Genomic DNA, 6000 nt, shown 5'->3' on the forward strand with positions numbered 1-6000 from the left:
GACGCTGGGAAGTATAGCCAAGCCATGTGTCCAGGAGGAAGAGGGAGCAGGTTTGGCGAGCGCCCAGTTCATCTGGTGCTGAACTTCCCTGGGCCATCAAATGGGCCTGCTTCCCTGGGGTTCCTGGACACAGCTCACTCTGCCAACCCCTGGACACAGCTCACTCTGCCAAAACAGAAAGAAAGAAAAAAAAAAAAAGACTTCCTCTGCCTTCACAGCATCTTCATTATTTCGTCAGTGTAAGCACCATTCCATGGACATCTTGGCATAAGTGGCCTTCACTCCCTTTCAGATCTGGCTCTCACAGTGGGATTTCCAGGGCTGTAGCTCCAGACACCCAGAACATTGTCTGGGACATGTGGAGAAGCATTGGAAAGGGCACATGTCAAGGATTTAGACAGACATAGGAACTCTCACTGCCTGTATGTCTGGAGCAAGTTGCTTGGTCCCTCTGAACCTCAATTTTTCCCTCAGTGAATAAGGGGCAAGAAAAGCGTTTAGTGCATGTGGTGGTGAGAATCTGATGAGATAAGAAGGTACAGACAGCCCAATAACAAAATGGGCAAAGACTTGGGTGAACAGTTCTCCAAAGAAGATCTCCAGCTGGTTAATAAGCACATTGTAGGGGAGCAATATTTGCCACCTCAAAATGTGTGTCTTTGGTGTGAGGATTAATTTAGGCTGATTATTTTTAAGAAATAGAAAACTCAGAACATTTTTCTTGTTACTTTCCGCCTTAACTGCCTGAGAGAATTTAGATATAGGACCAGTCACAGGAATAGAACTATCACCAGAGATTTCTGCAAAGAATATGGGCGCTAGGTGTAGTGGGGGGAAGTCTTCAGGGTCTAGAGATTGGGGTCCACTCTGTGTCCTATTACCTCTGCATGATTCACCAAACATTTGCTTTTCATCTCCCTGTGGATTGTCTTCCTCCTCTTTGAAGTCTTAAACCACTACCCTCAACATCCTCTTTTGTCTTTAGCTGAAGATGGTATTTAAGGTGAGGGCCTCAGTCGTTTTGGCAAATTACTCAGTCTTCTTGGGTCTCTCCCGTATATAATTGTGAAAACTTTTTTTTTTTTTTTTGTATTTTCCTTTTTGTTTCCTTTTTTTCTTAATAGGGGTACTGGGGATTGAACCCAGGATCTCGTGCATGCTAAGCATGCGCTCTACCACCGAGCTATATCCTCCCCCCATCTCCCATGTATAATTGTTACTAAACTTTTGTTTCATTTTCTCCTGTTAATCTGTCTCATGTCAACTTAGACGAGTCAGAAGAACCTAGAAGGTTAAAGGGAAATTTCTTCCTCCCCAACAACATGAAAAGCTGTTCAACATCACTAATCATTAAGGAAATGCTAATCAAAACCGCAATGAGATACTGCTTCATACTCATTAAGATGGCTACTATAAATGAAAAAACAAACAAGGTTGGTGAGGGTGTGGGGAAGTTAGAACCCTTGTGTATTGGTGGTGGGAATGTAAAATGGTACAGTTGCTGTAAGAAACAGTATGGCTGTTTCTCAAAAAATTAAACACAGAACTACCATATGATCCAGGAATGCCACTTCTGGGCATACATACAAAAGAACTGAAAGCAGGGACTGGAACAGATATTTGTACATCAATATTCATTGCAGCGTTTTCTGAAATAGCCAGAAGGTGGAAACAACCCAAGTGTCCATCCATGGATGAATGCATAAACAAAACGTGGTGTATCCATACAATGGAATATGATTCAGCCTTAAAAAGGAAGGCAAGTCTGACACCTGCTACAACATGCATGAACTTTGAAGACATTATGGTAAGTGCAATGAGCCAATCGCAAAAAGGCAAATGCTGTATGATTCCTAGAGGAGTCAAACTTGTAGAAACAGAAAGCAAAATGGTGGTTGACAGGAGCTGGGGGGAGGAGGAAATGAGAGATTATTTAACAGGTCCAGAGTTTCAGTCCTGCAAGATAAAAACATTTTGGAGATGGATCGTGGTGATGGTTGCACAGTAATGGGAATGTACTTAATTCCATTGAACTGAACATTTAGAAATGGTTAAAATGTTAATTTTTACATGATATATAGTTTACCACAATAAAAGAGGGTGTGGCCAGGCATGTGCATAGACAGAAAATGCCAAGTGCATGTGGGCTGCCCTCCTTATTGGTCAGAAAAGGTGAGCTGGGCCAGATTGGGGCAGGAAAGGCTATCCTCCCGGGGCCCTAGAGATGACCTCCACATCACTGGCCACCCCATTCCTTCAACCATCCTGGGGCCCCACAGGAATGGCCTGGGCTCCCCACCCTGTTTCCCAGAGCTGTTTCTCTTCTGCTTCCAATCTGGGAGAATCCCTCATGTTCCACAAGAAAGACACAGGCTTCCTGCTCTCTGGGGCACCCAGGCAGGGTCCCAGCCACCTAAAGGCCTGCAGAGGTGTGGGCAGGGGTACCCCCATCCCTGCCATCCCACTGACCCTGAGAGAACCCTCTTTCCCTCTGCCCAGCCCTGCTCTAGTTATTTCTCAGCTCAGAAGCTTCCCGGCTCCCCTTTGCCCCTGAACAGCATCCTCTTTCATCACTCCAGCTTCAAAGTGTCCTGCTGCAGCCTCCCTCCCCACTCCTTTCTCAGAGCCAATGACACTGGACCATTCCTCAACACCTGCATAGGTCCTGCGTTTTCCACCTTGGTTAAGTTTTCTCTCTGCCTAGAATGGTTGGTCAAAATCCTGCCTGTCTGCTTACTGCAAGTTACAAATAGAATAACACTTCTGCAGCAGGGAGATGTAGCAGTCATCCATCAATCCATCAGGAACAGTGAAACAGCCTGTCTGTCAAGGTGGATGTGAATGCACTGTGAAGTACAAAGTATTACTCATAATGGATTCTTGCCAAGAATATGTAGCCAAAATCTAATCGGGCCTGTAGGTCTAACTTCCAGTTTACAGGAAATACATGGGATAGGGGAACAAATTAGATGACATCACAAGGAAATAATTCAATAAATTAAGAATGAGAATATCATGTGAAACAATGGTCTGACTCAAGTCAATGTTCTGAAAAACATCATGGAGGTCTACTGTAGAATAAATAGAAATAACCAGAAGCAAAGCATGAACCTAGATTGGACCCTGGATAGATAGATAGATTAGATAGATAGATAGATAGATAGATAGATAGATAGATAGATAGATAGATTGATAGATAGATTGATAGACAGAAAGGAAAGAAGAGGGGGAGGGGAAGAAATCTAAATATATTTTGGGATAATAGGAGAAATTTGAATATTAACTAAATATTACAAGACATATAGGAATCATTGCTAGTTTTGTTAGATGGGATAATAGTATTCTATTAACGTAAGACAATGTCTTTATACAATGGAGATGCACACTGAATGATTTAGGGGCAAAGTATCAGTCATCCATAATTTACTTTGAAATGGCTTAAAAAAAGAGAAAAAAAAGATGTAGCAAATACAGAAGAATGCTAATTGAATCTCAGTGGTAGAGATAGGAAAGCTTTGTTCCGTTCCTTCTTTATTGTTTAAAATTTTTTTCAAAATGATAGTGTTAAAAAAAAAGTAAAGCGAAATTCTGCCCATCTTCTGATTGAAATGTCACCTTTCATCCCTGCCTTCCTTGATTCCCGGACAAGGGCGGAGGCCTCTCTCTCTCCCCAAGACCCACAGCCTTTGCGTCTCTGGTGGGACTCACATCTTCTCCCTCCTACTGAACTGGGGCTCCTTGGGACAAAGGCTTCAGCTTGTTTCCCTGTGGGCTCCTTGTCCCACCACAGTGCCAGGCACACATCAGGGCTTATAACAAACACTAATGGTTCCTGCGTACCAGGCACTGTGAGAGTCCTTAGTTATATGAGCACCCCCCAAGGAGTGCTTCAGTGAGGTAGCTATTAATATCCTATTTTACAGAAGGGGAAATTGAGGCTCAGGGAAGTTAAGTCACTTGCCCAAGGCAATACTCCTCTTAAGTGGTAGAGTCATGTTTGGCTCCAGGTCTGACCAACCTGAAAGCTTGGTTACTGTGTCTGAATTGAATCTCAACTCAGTTAGTCCTTAACACCCTGATAAGATAGGTGGGGTGAGCATTGCAATTATATGGGAGGGAAAAGCTGGGCAAGATGATAAGGGACGTTCCCAAGGGCTGAATAAAGGAGAGCAGTGTTATATCTGGTTTTGGCCTGTTCCGTGCTGGGCTCTGAACCACAACTTAAGGGCATAAACTCACTTCATTCTCACAGTAGTCCTCGCAGTGGGGGTGGAGGGAGATGGTGTAGTCTGGTGGTCAGGAGCTCAGACTCAGGAGCCTGCTGGCTGGGGCAAATCTAGGCTTTCCCACTTCCTAGCTGGTGATCCTCAGAAAATTCCTTAACTTCTACCTGCCTCAGTTTCCCCATCCATACAATGGACTGTGATAATGGTGTTTTGCTTACACCCTGGTTTCGGCATCAGGATTTCCTAAAGTAGTCATACAAAGCCTGTCACAGAGTAAGTGTAAACTCAGAGAGACAGGGAAGCCGCCCAAGATCACACAGAGATAGTGCCAGAGCCAAGGTCATCGGATCCCAAAGCCTTTGCTGTCTAAATGCTTCTTTGAAGCATAGTCTGGGGCCAAGGAAACAAGGGTCGCTACCCCCAAATACTTGGCCTAACCTGGCTCTTGTCCTTTATGAAGTGCGGGGCTTCCCAGGACTTGCCCCCTGCCCCTCCCTGACTCCTCTCTGCTCTCCCTTCTCCCTGCACCTGTCCCCCTCCTCCTGCCCTCCCCCTTCTCCCTCTCTTCCTCCTCCCCACCTCCTCTCCCTCTTCCTCGTCTGCTCCTACATGGCAAAACAGAAGGAGCCTTTGGATCTCGGTTTTCATCACTTCTTGCCCCTCTCTGAGCCTCAGTTTCCCCAGCTGTAAACTGAGGGGTTGGGCAGTAGAAATGTGAAGGTCACTAGTGTCATACCTGCATGGGCTGGGACGGGTTCTCAGAGCTCAAGTGGACATTGGCCTGTGCCGGGGCGCTCCTCCCTGTCATGGAGGGTCAGGCCTCCTAGCTCCACACCCTGCGCAGCTTGACTGTGCCTGGGTGAGAGGGAGATGCCCTGGCCTTGGGAGGTGTGATCCCTCTGCCCAGCCCCGCCTGGACCAGCTGGCTCCAGTGCCTGCCGCAGACAGTTTGTCACAGACAAACTGGTTTTGCTCTGGCTGGCAGCCCAGAGATGCCTAAGTGGGAGTGGGTTCACAGTTAATGCCTGGCCCCAGACTGGGCTAGGCTCCTGCGAGGCTCCTCTAGAATCTCAGGGATTATTGCCTCTGCCTGCAGGGAAGGCAGCCACTAAGGCAGCTGTGCTGCACCCATTTATACCAGTAAGTGTTTGTACCAGTTTGGTGAGAGCTGATGGCTGCTTGTGCCTGGTCCTGTTGTCACCGCCTCTAATGGGGAGAGAACCTGTAAGTCAGAGCTGCCAAGCTCTCCCACCAGTGGATTAGCCCAACTCTCTCCTTGTACAGTTGGAGCACTGAGGCCCCAAGGGGTGCAGGACTTCTCCAAGGAATGCTGCCAAGTTAAGGACCAGCCTAGAGGCCTGAGTTACCCGGGGTGAGGCCGGCAGCTGTGTTGTTCCTGTGGGCTCACGGGGGGCCAGAGCTGGTGATGGGAGTGGGTGTAAATGAGGAAAGGAGAGGTAGAAGGGCTGGAGGCAGTGAGGCTGGGGCTCTTTTCTGTGTCCTGAACTGCCCACGCCCTGCTCATGCCTACTCTTCTCTGTGGCAGCGGGAGGTGGGTTCTCTGCTCTGATGCCCTCTGTGACTTGGCATGATTCTGTCTGCTGTCTGGGCTTCAGTTCCCCATCAGTCCCTATGAAGTTGGGAAGGATCATTCTTTCAGCAGGCATTTGCTGTATTAATAAGCCCCTACTTTTTGTCATGCTCCATGCGGAGCATGGGGAATATGCTAATGAAAAAGTTCCCCCAGGAGCTGGGGCTTTAAGAGGTAAATGTT

Source organism: Camelus ferus, chromosome 9 (genome assembly GCF_009834535.1).
Source record: "Camelus ferus isolate YT-003-E chromosome 9, BCGSAC_Cfer_1.0, whole genome shotgun sequence".
Taxonomy (NCBI): Eukaryota; Metazoa; Chordata; class Mammalia; order Artiodactyla; family Camelidae; genus Camelus; species Camelus ferus.